This window comes from Melospiza melodia, chromosome 1 (assembly GCF_035770615.1).
Source record: "Melospiza melodia melodia isolate bMelMel2 chromosome 1, bMelMel2.pri, whole genome shotgun sequence".
Classification (NCBI taxonomy): Eukaryota; Metazoa; Chordata; class Aves; order Passeriformes; family Passerellidae; genus Melospiza; species Melospiza melodia.
The window spans coordinates 147701912-147728358 of NC_086194.1; the positions used below are offsets into that span (position 1 = coordinate 147701912).

The 26447-nt window shown below is 39.6% G+C and overlaps 1 protein-coding gene and 1 non-coding gene across 12 annotated transcripts in view; one reads left to right on the plus strand and one right to left on the minus strand.

Moving 5' to 3' along the window:
- OXR1 (oxidation resistance 1) overlaps positions 1–26447 on the minus strand; it is a 346510-nt gene that overhangs the window by 191175 nt on the left and 128888 nt on the right. For 2 of the 11 annotated variants that reach the window (XM_063171040.1, XM_063171036.1), the window contains exon 2: positions 4913–4996. The exons of the other annotated variants lie outside the window; for them this stretch is intronic. The gene's annotated coding sequence lies outside the window, so the exon portion shown is untranslated. The remainder of the gene's footprint in view (positions 1–4912; positions 4997–26447) is intronic. 11 annotated transcript variants of the gene reach the window in all.
- On the plus strand, positions 18505–18587 carry TRNAL-CAG (transfer RNA leucine (anticodon CAG)). The gene has a single exon. It is a non-coding gene; the product is annotated as a tRNA-Leu (tRNA).

Below are 26447 nucleotides of genomic sequence, written 5' to 3' on the forward strand. Positions count from 1 at the left end.
AAATCCTTTTATTTCCTTTCATCATTTTAATATCACTGTTCATCTCCTTGCCTCCAGGTAATGCCAATGTCACTTCAATGTCGTTTCAGTGTGACTCTTGATGTTGGAGGCTGAGCTGTGCAGGTGACTGAGCATCCCTATCCTCCTTTTTTCAGTACAACCAGCAGCTTCATGGATTCACAGTGCAGAAGTGAGTAGCAGCAAATGCCCCATAAATAAATGCCACCTCCTCCAGCTGTGCTGCTCCTCTGCTGCCTGTCAGCAGCCAGTACTCAGATGAAGACCGCACGTTTGCTTTAAAAAATCAGATACAAATATCAAAAACTCGAGTTCCCCTTCAAAATAAATGAATTGAACTCTTCTCTGAATCACCTCTGAGGATTGTCTGGCTCTACACGTTTCAGGATAGAAGATGGTAACTGCTGCACTATTTTGTGTCATTTTCCTCTCTCCATATCCTTCAGATCTTCTGGGTGGCAGCTAACACACATTCAAGAGAAATGGGAAGAGGAAGGGAACCATCAACATGTGTGTTCCCTGCTCTTTATTTCAAAGTTTTGTGGAACACTGTCTCTTACAATACCCCTCAGGTGAAACTCTGCCAGGCTCTAACAAACTGCTTTGCTCCCAGAGCCATGGGCTGCCTGTGCTACCACGCCTCCAGCCATCAGCACCGGCTCCTTCTCCTCTCCTTGCAGGGTCTGGCTCATCAAGGGAGGGTAAAAACACCTTTTTCCTTCTGCAGAGGCAGCACATCAGCTGCTGCTGTGCCCCTGCAGTGTGGGACGTGTGCCCCACAGGGACTGCAAGGCTCCCAGCACAGTCTCTGCCATCACAGCAGCAAACGCAGCACCAAAACTGCTCATCTGGGTGTGAAATATTGTACGTGAGCATTTCAGCTAATCAATCTAGGACTGATTTAGTTACAAATTTTCAGGTATAAGGGATTCTAAATCCAGACTCTCTCAGTACAGGTACCTGTGGTAAAGCTTTGCTTTAGCTGTGGTAGAAATGCTCATCAGGATGTTGTGGTACAGCTCGAGATTTTGGCATTCAAACAGACAGGATGGAATGGTTACTGTGTTTAGCAGTCCATCAATAAGCTGCAATCTAATTTAAACTGACATTTTTACAGTTCTTGAAGAAACAGGAAAATTAGAGGGTCAGCTTGTTTAATAAAACATGACAGGGGTTTTTAATATGATATTATTCTTTTTTATTCTCTTATTAGAAATAATTAGAAATTTAATTAACAATTGATGATCAGACTCACTGATGCTACCATTAGTATCCACATATAAGACAGGCTAAAAAAGGCCTAAGGCTAAAACTGTCTCTAAAAGTAAACCTGTACTAAGGCAAAAAAGCTACAGACAAGATTCTCAACTTGAGTTGAAGCTATCCTTCTCTGTAACAGGGTAGCATCAACTTCCTCAAACACTTATGGCCTTAGACTGCCTGGGTAGAGTGTTAGGTTAGGCTGCAAAAGACCTTTCTTGCGAGCATCTTCTACTCTCTGTTTAAAAAGGAACCACTAAAGTTAAAAATACTTTAAAGTATCTAAATCCATTCTGAAGTTCTGTCTTCACCTAGCAGTGAGAGCTGTGTCTCATTTATTGCATGTAAAAATCAGCATCTAAATAAAAAAAAACAAACCTTCTTATTTGAGAAGCAATCACAACAGCAGCAGAGCAATGGCTGTACAACAACAATTACTCAAGTGACAATTTAACAAAATAATATTAATTTTGCACTCAATTACCAGTTTGCAGTAGTCTGGGATAGCTGCTTAGGCTAAATGAGGTCCTTCTACCCAGAACAGTAAAGTTCATGGAGACTGATAGAAAATATCTTTTTCCATATTATCATTGTCCCAGGCTTTCATATCTGAACTTCCTTTCAAAAGGAATATCAACCAAACAGCAAATCTCATTGGAGAAGAAAAAAAGAAAGATGGTTATTTCTCTGCTATTCAGAATGAGAGAGAAGCTTCAGCAGACACAGGAACAATTCACTGAAGCTTGTATGTCACTTTGAAAGAATAAAGCTCATGCTTTGATTACAAGAATTACACCATTCACTCAAAAGCTTGCCTGCAGTTAGGAACTTAAAACGTAATTTTTAATAACTGAAGTGCACAGATATGAGCTGGAGACTCTCAAGGCAAAGGAGATTAAATCAATAAAGATATCAACAGCCAGCCCTCCTTCCCCTCCATTCCTGGTACCATCAATCCACGCTAGATGGATTGCTGAGAGATCCTCCTGCATGGCCTTGTTAGCACAGCCAAGGGTGGTACAAAGGGAGCTTATCCCCCCCATTTGGCTGTGGGTAGGGGATTTCAGGCAGGGTGGTCACAATCATGTGTGCCATGTGACGAGACCTCCACCAGCACAATTTCCACACCCACTCAAAATCTGTCCCAGGCACCACAAACATGGGGGATACCAATGGGAAGTAGGGAAAGCTCTCCTTTCACTACACGAAAAATTCTGAGGCCTGGCATGGACTATTATATGTGCCTCATCAATTTTTACTCAAAACCAAATTATTTCATCGCTTGATTGATTATCACAGTGGTAGGAATACATCACAAGGTATAACAAAAAAAATTGGGGTGAACCTTGACTCCCCATAGGGTACCTTCAGGAAAACTGGCCACAGAACCTAGATATGCATCAGAAGGGATCAGGTTCTGGATTTATAGTCTATTTTAGCTTTTTATACTTTTAAACTTTTATAGAGATGGGGAACACCAATAAATTATGACTCAGTAAATAAGCCAGCATCTTTTAATGTGGAGCCATTGAAATTCTGGAGTTCTGCACAGATGCCCCATTTCTTTCCCTAGGTCAGCAATCACTTATTCTGAGTGCAGGAATACCAACACTTAAAAAGACATTAGGCGCCAAATTCTTTAGAATACAAGATACTATAAAGTCCAGATCTAGCATTAGTCCTGAATAATATGTTATGATCAGTTACCTACCTTTACATATATATACATATAGCTTTAGGCCTATAAAGCCTCTGGCTTACCACAGCCTAGGAGGATAACCATGACTGTTTTCTTCCGCATGTGTATTTTAACCTGGCAGGATCACTCAAGAGGAAATTGAGGAAAACACTATAAAATGATAAAAAACAATTTTCATGCCAGTCTCTCCATATTTCTATGAAGAAACATGAAAGATAACCCCTTATAAAACAACTTCAAATACCAACAGTCAATCTGCTTGCAAAACCAAACTAGCAACCCTTGTTTAATCTCACAGTACGGATCCTGCTGCCTGGAACTCCAAGTGTTTGATGTACCCATTCAAAGTTGGCTTTGCATTTTGTGCCTTGGCTCAGACATATCAGTCTGCACTGTATCAGGCCTGCCACCTTGTAAGGGAGAAGAGTATATTAGTAACACTCATTTCCCTTCCTCCATTGATTAAAAGCTGTGGTTTGTCCCTTCATGGTCTGTGTGATGATGTTGACTGTTCCCCAGAATATTTCTTGCAATGCCACCAGTATTTGAGGACATATTTCCGAACTGTAAATAGAAACTATATCATTCTGGAAAGTGGAGATGGAGCTGAGGACACTAACCATATTGATTTTTGTTGTGTTTATCTGTCTCTTTATATCTCTGTAAATCCCTAGTGTTTCTGATATTACTTTCTAACACTGCATTTTCCTGTTTCCCACTGAAATAAATGTCAGCAGATGACAACCTAATCTTTGTTGTTGCCATTTGGTAATTTAACTGCACTAAACAAGGAACAGAATCTGATTGCAGAATCATTTTGCACAAGCTTTGTGTTATCTTAACATCTTTTTCTGCTGTCTTACTAGGCTGAAGATCAAAAGCATAAATGGTAAACCTGTTAACAGCTTATACTTCAGCATTAACCACTTTAAACTGTGATTCAGCAACTTTGCAAAGATGATAGGAAAAACATATATAAGAATCACAACTCTGATTCTTAGATTTAAGGGGTTTTGATAAGATTATCTCAGGGAAATATGAATAAACAGTCCAGCACATCATGCAGAATCACAGAAACATTTAGGTTGGAAAATACATTTAAGATCAAGTCCAAGCATTACCCACTACATACTATACTATTCCCAGCAATGTAAACTAATTTCTAACTATTTTCTTGTACAAGACCAATTTTTTTGTCCTGTGCTGCCAACTCTTCTGTTTATTTTGGTCCATGCTTTTGGTGTATAAATCATCCATAGAGTTGGTTCAGCCTCCCTGTTCACTTGAAGATTAAGTATCTCGGTTTTGCTCTTCTATTCTTTTTAGCCCCTAAATCCATTCATTCTATATTTCCAGATACCCTTCAGAAATACTTTCACAAGGACTAAGAGAGACATTAGCTGCTTAGGCTAAATGAGGTCCTTCTACCCAGAACAGTAAAGTTCATGGAGACTGATAGAAAATATCTTTTTCCATATTATCATTGTCCCAGGCTTTCATATCTGAACTTCCTTTCAAAAGGAATATCAACCAAACAGCAAATCTCATTGGAGAAGAAAAAAAGAAAGATGGTTATTTCTCTGCTATTCAGAATGAGAGAGAAGCTTCAGCAGACACAGGAACAATTCACTGAAGCTTGTATGTAACTTTGAAAGAATAAAGCTCATGCTTTGATTACAAGAATTACACCATTCACTCAAAAGCTTGCCTGCAGTTAGGAACTTAAAACGTAATTTTTAATAACTGAAGTGCACAGATATGAGCTGGAGACTCTCAAGGCAAACGAGATTAAATCAATAAAGATATCAACAGCCAGCCCTCCTTTCCCTCCATTCCTGGTACCATCAATCCACGCTAGATGGACTAAGTGAGACATGGGACCTTAAAAGAGGAGTTATGCTGCCTCTGGTGGTTCATCAGCCCCCATTTCCTCACCTCGTTCACAGGGGATGCAGACTGCTCTCATGGGGCTCCAGGTCAGTGAATGTGCTGGTGGGGGAACATGGTCTAAGATCAGCCCTAAGGGTAGGAAACAACCTATATCAATTCACCTTTAAAAGAATTTGATAAAAAAATAACCATAAATTGGCAAAGAAAACATATGCATTTCAGCACTGTTGACTACTCTAACAGTTTATAGAAGCTGTTCTAGATCTTGAGTAGCTCTGAGAATTAGGCTCAATACACAAGCAAAACAATTTTTCAATACCTTTAGGAAACCACAAGCCCCAAATACAAATGTCTGCAAGTAAAACAGAAGATTCAATGGCTAAAAATTTAAATGGTTGCTAGTAAGCCACATGCATTAAGACTTTATCAAGGCACTGTCAAATCAGAGAAAATCACATTTGCATGAAGTTGTCACCCGTCACGTTAGATATTCATTTTTATTTATTGGAGCTTCATCTCTTGTGCAATGAGTGACTCAGGCTGCTCCAGGATCCAGCATCTTTCACAGTAATGGGTTCACTAAAGCTGTAGCACTGCTCTTGGCTTCTGCTCAGCAGTTGGCCTGAGGTTACAAACTGTACTGTTTATTGAGCCTCATTAAAACCACTGTCATGTGGAATCAGCTTAGCTTGGCTTTAAGAAAATGTAAAATTGCCTAAACATGCAATTGCTTTTGAAGTCAGAATGCTAAGTTTGTACCATATTCCAGTGATTCTGATAATGATTCTAATCCTATTCCATGAGCAGTAAATGGTCATGTATCTTTGTTGGTTTAAAACCTGATTCTGCAAAGGCAGTATTTATTCTAAAATATTTTGAAGTCGACTTGCAATTAATGTTGCAAAACAATATTTTTCCTAACCATGCAGGAGGTGTAAGTGCTTTGTATGTGCCCAATACTTTTGGCAAGAAATGAATGAAGTATTTTAAATTTTGTAGTTAATGTTCAGTTCTGGCTGGCCTGGAGTATTTATTGAGCTGTTATCTCACATACTATAAAGCAGTGACGAAGTGGGTTCTGCATGAGTGCTATTAAATATCCTCAATGTGCCATTACAACTGGCAGCCTTTTTGTAAAACAAGACCTTAGCAGCTTGTGATATACAGTAATTGATATAACAAGCATGTGATATATTATCATAGTGTTCCTGCTCCAGAAGTGGGGCTGGCTTCTTGGAGATACTGAGGAGAAAAAAAACCTTCCTCTAATATGTTTGTACATTCCCTTAGGACTATTTTATTGGTCCATCCAGAAAGGAAGTGTTAGAAAAGAAGTATGACAGTAAAGGGTACTTAATCCATCATTATAAAGATGGAACATGGTTAACAGCTTTAAAGTGGCAGAGGAACAGCTTTAATAAACATTTCTGAACCTTTTTTGCATTCATAAATTGTGATAAAAACAAAAGAGAAAGAACGAAGTCAAGCTACAATAAGGACAAATTCTGAGCAGTAACATCAATTAACAAAGAAATCATCCAGGTATTGAACTTGCTTCTGCTAACATCTGCAGTGAAATTCTTGGCAATTTTGTAAGATTACATCTAGTGCAGGAAAATTAAAACTTCCTTATCAAACTTGATGCTATGGTAATTTCCTTTTGGAATGAGGCTCTTTTTTTCTGAAGTTCTTCCTATCATAAACTATATTTAAATGAACTTTCACCTACACAGATAATGGACTTCCCTCTCTTGTGTTACCCAAAACTATTCAGAGCTGGGATTTAGCATTAATCTATATAACTTTTAGATGAAGGTCTAATCTCATGACCAGAAAGCCCACTGTTAACTCACAGGGCAATGCATGTGAAGGGAGAGTGGGGACCAGAAACAGGAATAAAGATATATTTGGTATCTTGGGGTACAGCCACCTGGAAGCATTACTATATTCTCATGGATCCAAATTACCTCCATAATTTGTTAATCCAAAATTTCTTAATCCATTCTTCATTTTCCTTCTTTGAATTCTCTTCACTTCATCAGTTCCCACATTCTTTCCTGTACCTTCCAGGGAACTGCTCTACACTACTAAACACATATGAAAAGAAGATTACCAAGCACATACGTCGGTCAGAAAAAAAATCAGATATATGAATTTCATCTTGTATATGGAATACTTGATTACTCCTACATTATGTGACTATTTTATGTCCAGACATAAAATGGAAGGAAGGCTGTGAAAATTCTCTGCTAGCTTGCTCACAAGGGAAAATATAGTGCTTTCTTTCTCCTTTTATTCCGAGTTAAATTTTTCTTTATTACCAAGTGAATTTAAGATTCAACAGTGCACCAGGAATTAGCTCTTCCAATGTGACATTATCTTTACATTTAATCCAGTGTTTTTCTGAGTGCTTAAATTTTATGCCATTATGGTTCTTAACTGTAAATCATACTCTCAAGTAATCATGGTTTGCAAGCATGAAATAACCAGATCAATTCAAGTATCCTTTCTCCAGATGAAAATCAGAACCTAAAGGAAGAAGTGGGTCCAGCATGGCTTATTGTCCTCCACTAATCCAGCCGGCCAGAAAGAACTGTGAGGAAATAAATTCTAAGCTCTTCAATGTCACATTTGGTATAATAATATCAATCTTGTCTTTTCCTGTTTGAAGAGTTATGCAAATTTCTTTTAATCTCTCTATCACTGTGATCATTTCAAGTGAACAGTAATCTGATAGTCTGTTTTATAGCCTCTTTGGAATATTCTTAAAGGTCTAGGCTTTCTTTTTTTGTTACTATATCAAAACTGGCTATTATTAAGCTCCAAAAGAGAGTTTAAAAGTCAGTAATTTTAATGAAAGAAATCAAGAAAAGTAGAACAACCCCACTCCACTTCAGGGTGACACATAACAACAATATATTAAAAAGAATTGGCAAATTAAAGAGCAAACATATGATGGAGATGGCTCTGCAGGAAGCAGTAATAGAGCAACACTTCAGCACTGAAAACCTCAACTCTCCTTTCACTAGCCCAATGAAGCAAACATTTAACTATTGTTTAACAACATGTACAAATGCTCAGAAAAAAAAATCAAAAACTCCTTTATTAGATGAAGTAGTTCTATGCTGAAATAAAAAGGCTCTTTATGACCCAAGAAAAACTAAAACAAGACTAAAGAGGCAAAAATAGCAATATATGTCTTCATCTTGTGAGTTTTCATTCAGTTCTACTTAAACACCTCATACAGAATATAAATTATTATGTTTTGATTGTGGTCCATTATTATGGCAGATGAAATACCAGCTAATGTGACTCATTAGACCTTCATCTAAAAAGCTTTTCCTTCACTGCAGAAATGGGAAGTGCATGGAGTGGTGGGCTGTAACTATGATGTCTGCAGTCCCCTTTGTGCTTGGCCATGACTTCAGAACTGACCTTGGCTGATCATAATGTTTTCAGAAAGGTTTATCACTTTCTGCCACTTTTTTCTAGCATGAGTTGCATTATTTAGCCCCATTGCATGACAAGAACTAAAACACCACAAAAATCAGTTTACAAAACCACTGTGAGAATAGGGGTCCTACTACTGACAAGCAGCCAGCACCCATGAGAAAACCCAAGGAAAGCTCCTTCCAGACCATTGTCAGCCAGAAGTTTCATCCCTAGAGCAATGGAGATTTTTCCTGTAATCCTTAGAAGAAGCATCACACTGTCTTCACAAAATCCTTGGTGTTTCTTTACTGCTGACAAAGGTGAAGGCCTTTTTGAGTTCCCTAGAAATTTCACCTCTGTGATATCAGCTCCACAGGTTAATTAACTTTTTGTATAAAAAACAAATACATGCATTTTCAGTAGCCATAAGCAATCACCTTTTAAATTCTTTGAAATGGGGCACTAAGTATGGCTCAGAACATAAAATGCAATAGAGCAAAGTGGATTTAGGTAGCCTTCCCTCTCTGGTTCTCTTCCTTTTCAGTCACTTTCTTCATTCTGTGGTCCACTATTCAGTTTTCCTCTTTCTATTTTTGCTTCAATTTTATTTTCTAAATTCAAACACTTAGGAAAAAAACCTAAAACTTATAACTGATGCAAGACACCTGGAATATTTTCCCCATATTTTAAAAGTTGCAATTTCTATTGTCCTATGTCTTTTCTTAATAAATAGTCCTGAGTCTACTCATTTTTCTAGAGCTGCCAAAATATTTATACATATGTAACTTCCCTGTCCCTAATTTTCATTCACTTTCCCTCCTTTCACCTCTTTTCTCCATCTCCTTTCTTTATTCATTCAGTCTTCTTCTCAGCCCTCATTATTTGCTGTAGCACAGTGATAAAAAAAAGCAGAGCACTTATAATGAACTAGTGAACTAATTGTGCTCAGAAAAGAATAATCATAGAAAATTTAATGACCATTTAATGACAAACAGATTGGGAAGTCATTAGCATCTGCAGGTCTGTGTGGCACTGAGGTGTACAATGCAGTTCTGGCTGAACAAAGTGATCTTCTCCCAATGCATCCCCAGGACAGGCATGGATAACAGCACTGCCCTTTTTAAGTCCAGGATCCCCACGACAGCAAGCCATGCCATCCACATTACAGAAAACATCTGTCATTATTGTCACTTCATCTATCATGGTCTTTAAAAGCAAAAGACTCTGCACAAGCACAGTGAGAGACAGAAATCTGAGCCATACATTCAATTCAGTATGTTTGCTAAACACTGCATTCAAAGGCGGATATTAGATGGCTCTTTCACCTCTATCTGCCAAACATTTTAAAAAACTGATTGGATAAAACTATCCATCCTGAAGAGCACATTAGCTGTGAACATGCTGTAAATCCAGATTTCTTGCATTGCAGAAGGCTGCCCTTCCTAAACTAAGGAAAAAACTGAAGGACATTATTTTACTCTTGAATGCACCAAGTAGTTTCTGTTGAAGCTAATGTACTACTCACAGTGGCAACTGATGCTCTTCATAATAACCAGCCATGGTCACTGGGTACTTTAGATAACACTCCACGTTTGTGTAACACCTCATAGCAAGTGCCATACTTTGTGGCACTCTCCCATGACCTGGGCAGCAGAACATTTAGCTACCCTGTACTTTGACACCTCCTCACAAAACAGAGCAGGCCAATTTTTTGTGGGAAGCTGAGAGCATATACCTATTGTACCTATCATTCTCAATTCCTGAATCCTACAGATCGTCTTTCTGAGGCCAAATGTCATCTCTACTTCACATCAAAGCATGCTCAGAGAGGACACCTCTCACCTCTGCTTTCCTATCCTAGCAACTACTTCACTACCATTATGTGTAGAAAAAAGGGACAGGGGGTTGGGTTTCTTAATAGCACACAAATACAACTCTACATTTCAGAAGGAGAGAAAAACAGAAAAACTGCATTGCACAAATATTAGAATACATATAATTTTTAAAAGTTCCCAAATATCTGACAGTAGGAAAGAGATTTTTACCTACATAATGCAATTTTTTATTTTTCTTATATTCCCGCATCCCTGATTTTACTAAAATGCAACGTTTTAATTTAAAAGGCCTCGGCTTCTTCTCTTCCTTGGGAGACGTTCACAGAGATTCCACTGGGAAGGGAAGGGTAGTGCCGGAAACCAGGTGGCAGCAGACCTATTCTGACAGCTATTTCTGATCTTATTTTAGCTGAGAGGACCCACCCAGCTCAATGGGTTACATCTCCCTTTAGTGGCATGAGGGTGCAGAGATTTCTCACAAGGAAGGGAAAAATGATACTGAAAATACATGTCTGAAATTGCTGGAGGTTCATGAGGCTGCAATGTTGCTAGAAGTCACAGGCCATCAGCCTTTACATACATAAATCTGAGAGACGTTCATAAAGAATGTGCAGCACACAGTTAAAGCCTTTTGCAGGCATTACAAGGAAAGCCATTTGATCTTGTCACGACACGAATGCCTCAAAACATGACTTCACTTGGCAATTCCTGGCTGACTGCCTCCAGCTAATGATGCAAGCAGGAAGAACCATCTGAGAAATCCTTAATCAAAACTCCGATTGAAAATGTGTCATATCCACAGGTCAAGGTCAACTTTTCTCCTTATGAAACAAGACAGCCAAAAGGACAATTTACTTAAATCAATAAGCGGCAATACCCACAATGATTTACTGCAATAGTAGAACAACATGCACATTTAAAAGAAGAGTATCTCCTCATCTAGGTTACAAAGCTCTTTAAAATAGAGCCAGAACAGCATTCAGTTTCCTTTGGTTGCAGTGAATAGTTTGAAGGTTGAAATTACATTCTCTGTTGATCACTGGAAGACAGGGATAGGGACAGACTATTGAAAAATTTCAGTGTCCTTTTGGCTGCCTTCCAGTCCCATCTCCAAGTGGCTGCTATTCTATTTAATGTAACTGGAGTCTACCCTTAGGATGAATATCTTTCTTCCTGACAGTTTTTGTTCTTTTTCAAGGCAGGGGAACAGCCACAGCCCAACAAAGACTGCCTCTTGAAGCCTCAGCCGAAGGGCTCAGGAATGGAACAAACATGGCTAAAATGCTGCTGCATGACTGTCTTACCAGCGAGTTTCTCTACACTTTCACTGAAAATGCAGACAATATAACAACTGAGGTTAGGATAATCCCAGAGACAAATGTTTTTCAGCTGAAAAGATTTTGAAACAAAAAAGCAAAGAGTTTTGAGGAAAATCTGTTCACTTTCTGCAATACATGACCAGTCAGAAAAAGATATGGCCTCGCTAAAAGATTGTAAACTATAACTGCTTCTTGCGGGAACAATGCAGACATTTTTAATACAGACACATGCTAAACAGGCTGGTTGTATATAGAGCTTCAGAATTTCAATCTGGGATACCAGAACAAAACCCAACCTGCTTAAAAAAATCTTCAAAATCTTCACCCATAAAAGGCTATATAAATTCACTAAGTGGACAGCCCAGGGTTAAAGGCTAACATAATCACACCCTGTTTGTACTGACCAGACAGTAAAGTTATGGCAGTGCACAGGTTCAACCCACACACATCAGTCTGTGTCTAACCTACACTGCCCATGGGACACACAGAAGGGCACACTCCACTCTGTGGTTCTTCTTGTGGCTACTGATTCCAAAATTAGCCAAGCCCCAAACTGACCAATTTCTGCAGGTAGAGGTACAAGCTTCCCTGGCCTTAAGGTTTCACCAATTACCAATGCTCCTCATGGACCTTCTTCCTGCTCTGCACTGCAGATATTTGTGCAGCACAGAGGCTCTGAGGCACACAATAAATTGGTACCTTCTGCTTGTTGTATCTGCAAGAAGCAAAACACTGAGGAGTTTTGCAGACATTTATGCTCCCCAAAATAGCCAGGACTGATTCACATTTACCCTGACTCACATAAGTTATCACAATCACATTACTTTCAGCAAAAACATCAGTTAAAGGGAATTTGTGTCAGGGCCACAAGAAAAGAACTCTTCCATTACAGCATGCCTGTGCTGGGAAGTTGTTAACATCTACAGCAATTCCCTTAGGAAATGTCAACAGCAGCACCAGAAAAAAGCAAACATATTTGTTTGTCTAAATATTAAGAAGAGCCTGGAACAGTTTCTAAAATGTCAACAAGAAAACCACACTCCAAAGCAGCATGATTTCTTTTTGTTGCAAACATAAATAATTCTTATGTTAGTTTGGAAAATAGTTGATGGGGAGTCAGCCTGGGTACCAGAGTGAAGCAGATATTCCTCTTTACAGTATGCAAGGAACATATTAATCATGCAAATAGAAAGTCTTTTGAGGGAAAGAAAAAAGATACTATGTCTCTTTGGTATAAGGAAAGTAAACATATAAATATCATGCTTTTAGAAAATGAGGGAAGTCTAAGGGATGGTTAATATTTGACAGCTACTGTGTTAGTGTTTTCTGTACACAGTGAATGGTGGAATATCTTGAACTTAAAGTATTATTTCTTTTACATACTGCATAACACAGTCACAAGACCCTAGTACTGACAGTTGCACTAAAAAATCCCACTTTCCAAATTACAACACTCTTAAGAAACCTTCCACATTTTATAATACATTAATCATTATTCAATACTTAAGTGTTCTTATTACATAATAGAACAATATCATTGTTATTTCTGATTATCTTTATTGTGTGATAATTAGCAGTGATACACTCACTGGTTGCATGCTTTTTTTTATTGCAAATAGCCCCATATAAAATCAGCTGGAAATTCATTCCCTCTGCACCTCAGAAGCAATATTCACTTGTGTATCAGAGAGCAAGAGGCTGCAGATCCCATCCATTCCATCTGGAGAGAAGAGCTGCAGTGTTCAAAAAAAGGTTTCAAGCACAACTGATATCCAGTACCAACAGACCTGGGATTTACTCTTTCCATAAGGTTTTAGTAAGCAGGAAGTGGCTTTATAACATGGAAATAGAAACAAAGCCACTGCCAGGTATTGTCCTTTTTTCAAAGCTTGTTTCTTACCCTGGAAAATATCTGGAAAACAAAATCACCTGCAACACTCTAGATAACCCCATATGGTTCTCCCTTCTCTAGCTAGCACAAGGCAAGCCCTTCTTGAGCTCTCCTTTCACTAAATCCTCTGTTAGCTACATCACCCCTCCACATCCAGGCCTACCAGCTAATCCCTATTTAGCCCTGTTTAAGCTAAAGCTTCTCTACCATGTCTCAGCCTTCCTGAAAACCACCAAGAGAGGACACAGGGCCTCCACCACAGGTTGTGTGATAAACTACTTTTGTCACGGGATTTTCCACTTGAGAGTCTGGGACACACAACATCATCCGATTCATTTAATATAAATAATTGACAAGACTCCTTCCAACTCAATAGTTTGTTTTCTATTGCCTTATTTATAAAGGACAGAACTTTAATAGAGTATAAATATGCAGTTGTGCTTCAAATATTTTAGGAATTTGCTATATAAAAGTAAAAATAAAGTCCTCATTAACAATAAAATGTAGTTATTCTGTCACTGTAATTTTCCACGCTTATCACATCTCCAATGATTTACAAATTCTTTTTTTTTTTTACTTTTTTTAACAAGCAGAAGGACATTTTTCACTGCTGAACACTTGAGCTGGAAGCTGAAAGTCAGGTAAGATGCTTACTCATCAATTAGTAATTAGGATTTTGCAGGTCAAGTTCTGGCCCAGTGTCAGCTATCGAGTTACCTTTTACTGCAGCCTTGTTAAATACTCTGTACTGATACTCTGATACTCTGCAGCCCATCCATACCCTGTACTGATAACCATAAATGTAACTACATCCATCCATGGGAGTTGATAGTTACCAGACAGGAAGAGGACAGGTTAGGAACAGAAATGAGCTGAGCTCTTCATCTGAGTGTGTTCACGTGAAACCAGACAAGAAATCATCTGACGGCCCTCTCAGCTCTTAATGCCTTGCCTTAAGCAGGAACAAAAACTCACACCCGTGACTCTTGTGAACAGCAGACATGAGACAAAGACATAAAGGCAGTTCTATCTTTTTGTTTGGAAGAAATAATCAATTTCACTTGGAGTTAAAAGTGCTAAGAAAAAAACATTATTCCAACTCAACAGACAGCAATGACAGAGCAATGAATTCTCCAGTTGGTGTTCACATTCCTGACAAAATAGTGACTTGGGAGGAAAGAAAAGCTGGGACTCAGCACCCACACCAAGGGGAATGGAAGGAATCCTACCTCCCCCGCCTCACACATTGGTGCTGTATCTCTCCTGGATCCTGCTGATAACATATGCTCCTGAGGCATCTTCTCTTATTATCACAGACAGTGCAGACATGCTATGCCAGCCTTCTCTAGTATTCCTGATCTCCCATAAACACCACATGGTTCCACACATTTAAAATGCTTTATATCTTCAAAAGGAAGATATTATTTAGGAAATTTAAGGGATTGTACTTAATTCAAAGGAGGTTTATGAGCATTCTTGCTTATAAGGTTTTTTGAGGATGAGCTATCTACGAAGAAAGACCCATTAAATTGAGTAAGATGATTCTCAACATACTTTCAATATAGTAAGATGATTACTTTTTTTTTCAGCTGTGCCCCTCAGATCTCTAATTCCCACTGGAACAGAGGAAATATACCCAGGAAAAAGCCTCTATTACTATTCCTACCTGTGACTACAACTCAGCTTGAAGTTCTGCTGCAAAGACAGCTGGCAGCTGAGACAGCATGGTTCTGACATAGAGCAGTCTCATTTCCAGCCTATAGTCTCTTTAGGCTACTGATATATTTTTCATATAAATGAATGAGTCTGGTTCCTAAAGATTACAGGGGGCAGGAAGAGAGCTTCCCACCTCCTTGACAACATTTTGAGTTGAATCTCTTTATATTTCTCTTTGTGCAACTAAAAAAGGCTTGACAACAGGATTCGACGTACCTGTAAAGTCAAGCACATGTGCTTTTATAGAACTAGGAACAAAACGTGAAGTTATAAGTATAGTGAAAAGGAAACACTATTTGAAGTCAAGTCTCCATTTAACTACATTTCATCTCATTATCACCCATTTGGATGCTTCATTTTCTCTTTGGAAGAAGAGGCATCAGTCCCATTGGACACAGTCATTCTTTTTGAATTCTTTCAGGGCCCCAGGGAGACACCTGAAACATAAGGAGGAAAGCAACTCTCCTATTCAAAGCAAGAAAAGCACAAAAGATGCTCTCACTTTGTGAGAAGCTTTACTTAAAGCAGGACACAAACCCAAAATGTCCAAGGAAGGGATACTCAGTAACAGGAGGGATAAGCAAAGGTGGGAGTAGGCCTCTCATACGTGATGCCTTTTATCTCCACTACTGGAGATACTGGACCTAGCACTTAAATAGATCAACTGCTGCTATACTCATACAGCAGTGCAAATCCCTGATTAGCTTGGGCACCAGCAGAAGGCAAACATGAGACACTGTCGACAGCAATACCTTTGCCAAAGAGTTTCTTCTGCACCTGCTGTCATCAGAGCATCAGGAACCAGCTGAGCAAACCCTTTCAACGGGTAATACCAACGCACTTTACATCCCAGGGACTTTATTTTCAGTGGATAGGAACACATCTGCTGGGCCCATCAACATCTTGCAACACAACAACCAACACAACACAACACCAACCTCCAGCCTCAAGTCTGATGAGTGTGAATGTGTGATGGACAGGCAGCTACATAAGTCTGTGCCAAAGGATTTGAGGAATGCACACATCTTTTTAAATATGGCCTTTTTATTGAGGTTTTCAGTTCACTTATTAGAGCTCAGTCGGGATGGCAACTGCAGACCAAGTATGACTACGTTTTAACCAGCAAGTCAGCCAGATTTGCAGATTTTTAGGGAACAGAGCTAATGTTACAGATCATTAGCTCTGTAGTTAATGAAGTTCGGAGCCAAAAAATGCCCCAAAACGTTAAGGGAGAGCTGTCCAGGAGTAGACTTGAGCAAATTCTTCACAAAGGTCACTGTATGTTTGGTATGCACTTAGATATGCTTTCCTGTGTGATCTACCAGTCTAGAAGACAATGGGTATCTTTACAACTTAGACTTGATTTAAATTAAGACCTATTTAGTTAATTTCCAAGCAATTCAGTCAGCGTTCCATCATCAATATGTCTTGAAGTAGGGAACACAAGGTTTTGGAGCTGCTGGCTGAAGACCCAGAAAGCTCTGTGCTGACAGCAGAAAGAGTGTAGGCTGCAACTGCTGCTCATTCTGGAGTTACTACATTATGAGTTGACTTTTATGGTCAAACTTCTGCCATCTCTATTTCTGCTTATTGCACTCTGCCCATCTTGCTGTATACCAAAGTTTTGGAAAAAGTTCTGAGCAGTTTACTGGCTATTGTTTAGAAAAAAATCAACCGCCCAGTCAAACAAACAGCACTACACTGGCTAAAAACGACTCTTATTTCAGCACATATAAACATGTTTTGTGACCATTCCAAGGCCCTGTTTCTTTTTAATTTAAATATATTACTAATTGTAAATATGAGAAAATTGCATTTTCCAGGAAGTCTACCAAGACTGCTGAAATGCAGCATAAATTACAGCATAACTCCCAACATAACATTTCTAGTATGTTACAAGAATATTGGTCACACAGGATCATCTTTTCATTCTGCTGGGCCTCAGACATGACTGCTTGTTGCCCTAGAAAGGACACATTACAGCATAGCCAAGATACAACATTAATACTCTCAATTCACAAGCACTGTTACATAAAATTGTCCAAAATGATGGCACATAGTTGTAGAATCACAAAAGAGTTTAGGTTTGAGGGGACCTTTAGAACTTACCTACTCTAAAACTTTGCTCAAAGCAAAGTCAGCTTTGAAAATAGGACTGACTCTGAAGTCAGGACGAGAGAGAGCCTTGTCCAGCCAACTCTTGTGTGTCTCCAAGGAAGGACATGGACAGTAGGTCAAGACAAGTCATTATTTCCTCAGCTCAGCACCCATAAGGCAGCACCAAAGTATTCTGCCCAGCACTTTTGGCTCCCCAAAGAGAAAGACATTGACAAACTGGAGCCAGAAGAACTGGTTTCTCAATTCAGAAGGAGCAGTATCAAATAAAACCAGTACCAACTTTTGGCCAATTTAGTACAGAGAGTTGCCTTTTTTTGTCATGGGAAAATATTGCTTTTTAAGATTCTAAAGAAATTATATAATTTAATATATAAATTATCAATATATTATTTATACATTAAACTTTTGTACATTTATTATATTTATATATTAATTTCATAATAATTCATATATTAATTTTGTTTATGTTACGATTTTATATATAATTTTCACATAAGGAATATATAAATTTATTTATAAATAAATTAATTTAATGTATATATTACATAAATTTCTATTAATTATTGTAATAATTCCCTAGAAACATATGAAGCAATTTAATGATATGATTAACATAAGTTATATTATTTATTTATATTTAAAATAAAAATATCCTATTTGCCATTTCTGACAGTCAGTTTCTGGTTTTCTCATTTCTTTTTTTTTTTCTCTAGTAAGTTTATATTCCAAACAAAGACACTGCACTTTAACCTGATGCTTCCAAACAAGCACACCTCTTGTCCTTCATATTTACTTTTACTTCCAAATCCTGACCAAGTTTGTCTATTTAAAGGTTCCTAGATTCCGTTTTCAAGCGCATGAATTTTTTTGGAAAAAGCCTTCAGCAAGGAGACATACAATTTGCTTCAGTGTCACAGTCCCCTTTCAAATATCAGAGAACTCTTACCATGAAAAACTTGTATATATCTCAGGGGGATTTTCATAGACATTACAGGAAATTAATCAACCTTAAGCAATGTCATTGTGAACCATACTGCATACCACGTTTTTACTAATTTCTGTACAGCTTCAAATGTCTGCTTCATGGCATATGTAACAAACATGTAACAAACAAACATTCCTCCCCACACTAACACTCACTCACAGAACCCAGCAGCTGCATGTATGAATAAACATCAGTTATTATGGTCACCAGAGAGTCAACACAAGCTACGCTCTCATTCGGAATATTTTTTCAGCACCCACTGCGTGCAGAAATCCAGCAATGCATTACTAAAAGTATCCAGAAATACACAGTGACAGCCCCGCCACAGCCGCCCCACGTGGGTCAGGATGGCCGAGCGGTCTAAGGCGCTGCGTTCAGGTCGCAGTCTCCCCTGGAGGCGTGGGTTCGAATCCCACTCCTGACATCCTCGTTTTGGGACTCAGGCGGAGGATTTTGGCTTCGTCTACTTCGGGGAAAAAAAAAAAAAAGGCTGAGGAAAGACTTCATGGCGCTCCACAGCCTCCTGAGGAGCAAACGGGGAGGCCCTTCTCTCATTGCCCTGGTCTCCGCTGACAGGAAGTGTGGGAATGGTTCAAAGCTCTGTCAGGAGAGGTTCAGACCGGACGCTAGGATGCATTTCTTTACTAAGAAGGCAATAGAAAACATGAACAGGCTTCCAGTGAGGTGGTCAATGCCCAAACTATCTCAATGTTTTAGAGGACAATCCACTTAATAACATGCCTTAACATTTGGTCAGGCAGTTGATGTTCACTGCAGGTTCCTGCCACAACTGCACTTGCTATTCTATTCTGTTCTATTTTAAGATTTTTAAATGGTGTCTTAAATTAAAACAGAAAATCTAATTGTTTCAGCCTAAAGCAGGGAGCAGCTCACAGTGCAACCCCCAAAATCTGGTGGGGTTTTGCTTGCTCTCCACCACCATGGCTGCAGCAGCACTCCACCTTCCCAGCACTGCTCTGACACTGGGTGCCAGGCCAGGCATCTCACCCTGCAGGGACAGATGTCACTGCCCTGAGATGGGGAGTGCTGCTCTAGGGAGTGGTGCCCACCTGCAGGGTTCTGGCACTTGCTTAAGCAGCAAGAGAAAGGGAGTGAGCAAAGGAGAGCGTGAAAAGGAGAAGGCAAAACCTCTCTCTCCCTCTTTTGCCAGAGGTGAGCAGTTATTTTTGTTCTAGATGTTTTCTAAAACTACAGCTCCCAGCTCAATGCTAGGTGCTTTTTTTTTTTACTTTTAAATTGCTCTCCAAAATACTCTGGATTTTGCTTTGTATTCTTGATTTTTTAAAATTTATGTAGCTCTCAAAAACAGATATGAATCGGTAAACTAATTAAATTTTCATGTTATATACACATTAGGTGAAATTCTAGAACACAAAGTATTTCTGAGAAACAAAACCACAAACAATAGTCACAAGAACATTCTTCCTATGAATGCAGTAGAAGACCAAGATTTTTAGTTAATGTTAAATATCCAGCACTGCAAGCCCTCAGCAGGCATACAGTAATGACCTCTGAAAACACATAACACTAAATCATTATAAATGAGCAGCTAAAATAGGTGAATCAATGAATTATCCCAGTGGAAGAAACAAACAGGTAGTGTTTTAATTACATGATAATAACACCAACTCTGACAAAGGCAACTAATTCCTTCCATCTGCACATTCTACTAAGTAATCCTTAAGTAGGGTGCTCAGCTGCACAAAATACTTCTCTACCACACTTTGTGTCCAGATGATATACATCAGTTTTTCTCCAGGACTTAACCCAAGGGGTGGTGTTAACCCATCCATTTTTACTAGGCAAGCAGCACTACAGGCTGTTAATGGATACAGGGACACTTTCCTGGTGTCATTATAGTGCAAGAGTGCTATTGTTATTACATTGCAAGGGTTCCATATTGCCAGAGTTTCACACCTCCTTGACGTTTCTTGTAGGCAGCTCCTCTGCACACTGACTCCTCCTTGTCTTCACAGCAGCCAACTGACTCCAGTTCCCACCAACCCACTCTTTCATAAAAACACTCTTCTTTATTGGTACAGGTGTGGCCAGTTAACATCAGGCCTGCTCCTCATCTTTAGTAATTGGCTCAGCTGCAGCTCTTGAGGGGATAAGATTACATTTTATACCACCTTCATTTACCCATACTGTATGCTCCTACACTTTCCTCTGCTGAACTGTTAAAGTGTTCAACTCCACATTCCTGGCAGCAATTCTACCACAACTGGAATTATGGAAGCAGCACATTTGCCTGCCATGAACACCCAGCAGGTCCAATGGGTCTGGATCTGACAAACACAACAAGACAGGCAGCCACCTAAAGCCACCCAAAGCAGTAACCCTTAACTCTGAAGTTGCAGGACTGGCTGGCCTTTCTGTGGGATCCATTTTGGACAAAACCTGAAAACAAAACCATCAAGTCCCACCAAGACAATTTAAAGTAGAAATTTGTTATCTACCTTATTGAGGCATCAAATCAATATTATTAGAAGTAATTTGGTCTAAATTAAGAGAGTAGACTCTTCCTAAAGTTTGAAGAAAAAATAAAACTGAGGTAGATATATATATATATATATATATATAGATATAGATATAGATATACATATAAACCATTAAATAATTAAATGTCAGAAGATAAACAGCAACTTTGAGGTCTTGATCCTCTGTAGCTTCATTTCAATTATAGTATGAATATTGAGATCATATAAATCAGCCCAGGTGTACCTACAGTATGAGATGGTTTAAGCATCCTAGAAAACTACAAATGAGAAGACCATTAAATAATTTTGCATTCAAATACCTACTCAGGACTGTAGCTTTTTTCTACAAGCCCTTCCTGACCCTACTTTGATCCCCACTGAGAGGAGTCTTGCATGGGAGGCAGAGAGAGAGAGAACTACAAAGGGCTCTGGCTACCATTCAAGATAAGAAAAGCCCCAGTTCCAGGGACAGTTCACAAGTTACTTCAGTGGATTCATCCCATGATGCAAATCTTGTGTGATAAAGCAGCAACATTACAGATGCACAGAGCCACAGGATAAAAACTCTGCAGCCTAGAAATCTTCATATTTGCAGTTAACAGCATTTCCCTTCTAGTAACACATTGCAATGGGTAAATTATATATGCAGATAAGATTTCACAGAATCACAGAATTTCTGGGTTGGAAGAGACCTTTAAGATCATTGAGTCCCACCCATGTTCTAACACCTCAACTAGATCATGGCACCACGTGCCACATCCAGTCTTTTTTTAAACTCTTTGAGGGATGGTGACTCTACCACCTCCCTGGGTAGATGATTCCAGTATTTGACCTCTCTTTCTGTAAAATACTTCCTCCTTAATTCTAGCCTGTATCTCCCTTGGCACAGCTTGAGACTGTGTCCTCTTGTTCTGTCTGTTGTTGCCCGGAGAAAGAGACCGACCCCCAGCTCACCACAGCCCCCCTTCAGGGAGCTGAAGAGAGTGATAAGGTCCCCCCTGAGTCTCCTTTTCTCCAGGCTGAACAACCCCAGCTCCCTCAGTCGTTCTTCATATGGCTCGTGTTCCAAGCCCCTCACCAGCCTCGTTGCTCTCCTTTGGACACGCTCAAGCATTTTCAATATAATCACAAAATAAAACATAATATTCTTCCAAGCCAACTCTTCCATAATTACAGACTATAAGAATGAACAAAACTAAAGAGAGAGGAGAGGGGAGATTAAATCCTAGGCCATCATAAACAACAGAGACCATAGGACTTCATTAAGAAATCTGTATAAAGTTCAATTCCTTCTCTCTCAGATCATTTTTTCTGAATTAAGGCCTGAACAGAACAGAATAATCTGTCAAATTCTTCATTAATGTTATGTATGTAACAGTCATTTTTACAAATATGCACCAAATCTCAGCAAAACACATGGAAACTTACAGAATGACAGAAATTAATTCGGTGGAGACAAATCTCTTCCTATAAATTTGCTTTCAGAAACTTTCACAAGATGGACTAGACAGAATCTAGAGAAGTATTTGAGGGGAAAAAACAATCACTTTAAAAAAAAATCTGATTATCAGCATGTATGCTTAGTATTTTATAATGAAATGCTGATATCTGCACTCTTTTATATACAGACTGTTTAGTGAGGCTCCTCACATGAATATGTTCAGCTCTGCAGTCAATTTAAAACTAAAATAATCACATCAGCTAGACAAGATCTTCAGATTTAAACAACTTTTATTATTAAAGGAAGCACGTGATCAGCTTTTTCTGAGATAGAACCTGCATATATCTTATCCATTGCTGGTCACAAGGATTGAGACCAATTTGCATGTGCTGTGAATATTTCCTGTGAGAAGATGTCACAAGGTGAGACGTACAGAAAAATGAAGAGCTCAGAATTTTTTTCTCTCTGTGGCATGGTGCACAAGGCAGTGCTTCGGGCAAATAAGATACAGAGAATGACAAATCTTTTTTTTTTTTCTCTTTCTTTCTCTCTCTCTTTTTTTCTTTTTTTTTCTTTTTTTTTTTGAGAAAGGGACTACACATTTTTTCAAACAAATGTATTTCAGGGTGCCAATGCAAACACAAGATAAAAGACACAGAAAGCTGCTGTGCTTTACCAAAGGCCAGTTTGCTTTAAGGAAGCCTCTATTAAATACAACCTTTAAATTAATAAGGAATAAGGATTCCCTTGCAGCTGCAGCCAGAGCTGTACATGTGAGCAGAGCCCCTATTGACCAGAAAGGGAAAGAAGAGAGGCAGACTCCACACTCTGTGTGAAATCCCCTTGAAGGGTTTCAGGGAAATAGATAATTTTCTGGGCAAGCTGAGACTCTACCATTACCACTACTGCACCATCCTATATGTGAGGATATTTCCACATAGAACTTATTCCTTCAGATAAAAATTTTTCTTACAAACAAATGGTTATCAGCAAACTTTCCTCCTCCTGGTTTTATGAATGTTGCCCATGGACTAGGGGAGAATACAGAACAGAAGAGACATCTCATATGCCCATCACAAAGCATAATAGAAACCCAGATCTGAGCTGATCTTGCCACTCAGCACGAGTCACTGAATGACTGAAATAGATGGAAACTACTTCCAGTGTTTCTCTCCTCACACCAAAGCCACGCATCACTTTGAAAAGATTTAGATGAAGTTCAGACAAGTATCTGCTAAGTATGTGGACACTGAGGGAGTTTTGAGATATCTCATTACTTCTACCGCTCATTAGTGGATAGGACAGTATATTTCCAACACTTTGTGGTTTTCAAAGGTTTTTTTTTAAAACCAAAGTAAAAAGAATAATCAGGATACCACAGCTCACCTGCTCCCTTTGTCATTGAAGCAAGCCTACACTGACAGTTCAAAGCACGTCTGAATTTGCGTTTATCTTTGCAAGAAACAATCCATCACCAGCCACTAATGATCTTTCTTTTTGCCCTAATGAATCTATCTTGAAAGGAATCTACCTCGGGTTCCATGCTGTTCACAATTATTAAAACATGAAAACTGGACTAACTCTGTTAAGAACATTGATGGTTAACTCTGATGTTAAATAAATGTCAGCTTTATGAACTGGAACCAATTCAGACAATGCAAGTCAATCGTTGTACTAAAGATGAGGCATGCAGCAGCTCATGTCTCAGTACAAGTGTCCTGGATCTCTACTGGCATCACTCCTACTGCAGAGGGGCACGTCCACAGGGCAGTTTTGACATGAGGAAACACACGTGCCTGGAAAGTGAAAGTAACACGGAGCTGTTTCTGACAGCACAGAGACCCTTGTGACAGCAGAGGCAAAAGGCACCTGCCTCAAGCCATGCTTGCATCTGGGTATCCTACAGACAGACACAGTCAGAATATGGGGCAGCTTGTTATTCTTTTTGCTGCTAGTGCTCTTCATAAAAATTACTGGATAAAACGGTATTTTTTGGTAGGCATGCCTGTCCTTAAGCCAGTCGCTCCATTTTCAAAAGCCACGCTCCCCTTTCAAAGATAATGCTGTCTTTTTACTGTCAGCCAAACCACTAGTGGTTTGCAGCTAGAAATCGTAACCCTTATCTCAGGGTAGGAATGTCACACTCAGGTTTAACTGGAATTAACTAATTTTCCTGTTCCTTCAGTGCTAGTGCCAGTGCTAGGCTAGGCTCTGGCAGCTCCCACTCTCCCCAGCACAGCATTAGCTGGATGGTCACCATTGCTGCACAGCTAAACAGACTCCTCACCAAAGCACCCAGGATCTTCAAAGTCTCCTCAAAGAGAAGGGCCCCCCAGCCTTACATCATAGAACTGATAAGAAAACAAAACTTCATGCAAAATCTTGGTGCCAGGACTCTTCCTGGGCTGCCCTGACTGCATTGCAGGCAGCTGCATTGTCTCCTCTTCTAACTAATCTGTCCTCCCCAGTTAGACTTACTCCTTATCTGCAATCTAGCCCAATATCCTCTTAATACATGCAAGGACATCCATGCTGGATCAGCCCAATGCCCAGCATCAGCATCCTCTGGGATAGTGGCCAAGACCAGCCCTGAGACAGAAATCAATACAGACAGTGGTAATCAGCAGGACAAACAGTAGGACAAAGCCTCATTGTTTCCAGAAATTTGGGGCTCAGAGGTTTCTTATTGTAGTGATATTTCTGCAAGAAGGACCCTGCAAGGAGGTCACTGGGGCTGGTGGGGCCTCTTGGGATCCTCCCCACCCACAGCCAGCTCAGCTGCAGCAGATTGCTCAGGGCCCCAGCCAGTTTTGATTGTCTGCCAGGAGAGAGACCATTCAATCTTGTGAGACTCTTGCAGTGTTTAACCACCTTCCCATTAAAAAAAATGGGATTCAGGCATTTTCTGAAAGTGTTAGCATTCACATGCTGCTGCAAAATATTCCAGAGCCTGCCTGTGCACTGCCTGAGGATCCGTGTGCAAGCCAGTGTCTGGGCAAGGGCAATGTTCCTCATGTCTTCCTGCACTCTGAACAGGACCACTGCTCCACCTTAATGTGAAGCAATTATCTTATGAAGGTTTTAAGACCACAGTATTCATTACTTTAATTGGAATACTCTAAGATACATAATTTTTCTGGTTTCTGATTTTCCCTATGTCGTTAATAAGGATTCCTGTCTTTGTCATGAGCTGTGGAGGCATCTAATATTGCTCTGTAATACCCAGAGAAACAAGATCATTCTGTTTACAACTCACTTATCATAATAAATGCCAAAATATTTCTCATCTCTCACAGTAATAAAAGTCAGGCAAAATGCAATTATTTGCCACAAGGTAAATAACCTTTTAATGCCATCTTCAATTCTTGGAACTACTCTCATAGCATTTTTGCTCTTACTATGCATCTGTTGCAATTATTTCTCCCCTTGCCAGGAGATTGCCTAACTACTATATACATTTGAAAGAAGCATACAGGCTAAGAAGGAAGCTTTACATATTTCAGTCTTCAGACTTACATTTTTACAACAATAGCAGGAATAAAGATATTAAAATAGAATTATAGAAAGGTTTGGGTTGGAAGGGTCATCTAGTTCCAATACCTGTGCTGTGGGCAGGGACACTTCCTGCTAGACCAGGGTGCCTCAAGGTTCCATTCAGCCTGGCCTTGAACACTTCCAAGCACCCACAACTTCTCTGAGCACCTGGCCCATGGTTTTGACATCTTCACAGTAAGGAATTTCTTCCTTATATCTAATCTAAACCTACCCTCTGGCAGTTTAAATACATTATCCCTTGTTCACATGTCCTTGTGAAAAGTCCCTCTTCAGCTCTTCCATAGCTCCTCTTTAGGTGCTGAAAGGTGCTAGGAGGTCTCCCTGGAGCCTTCTCTTTTCCAGGCTGAACAGACCCCAGTTCTCTCAGCCTGACTTGTCAGGAGAGGTGTTCCAGCCTTCTGACCATCTTTGCCTCTTTTCTTTGGAGTTGTTCCTACAGGTTCATTTCCCTGTTGTGTTGGGGACCCCAGGGCTGGACACAGAATTCCAGGTGGGATCTCACAAGAGCAGAGCTGAGGAGTAGAATCCCCTCCATTGCCCTGGTGCCCACGCTGCTTTTGATGCATCCCAGGACACGTTTGGCTTTCTGGGCTGAGAACACACATTGTCAGCACATCCTGAGCTATTGATTCACCAACACCCCCAAGTCCTTTTCTTCAGGGCTGCTCTCAATCCATCCTCTGCCCAGGAGGATGCCGCAATCATTGTGCAGGACCTTGTACCTGGCCTTGTTGAACTTCATGAGGTTTGAATGGGCCCACTCCTCAAGCTCGTCCATGTCCCTCTG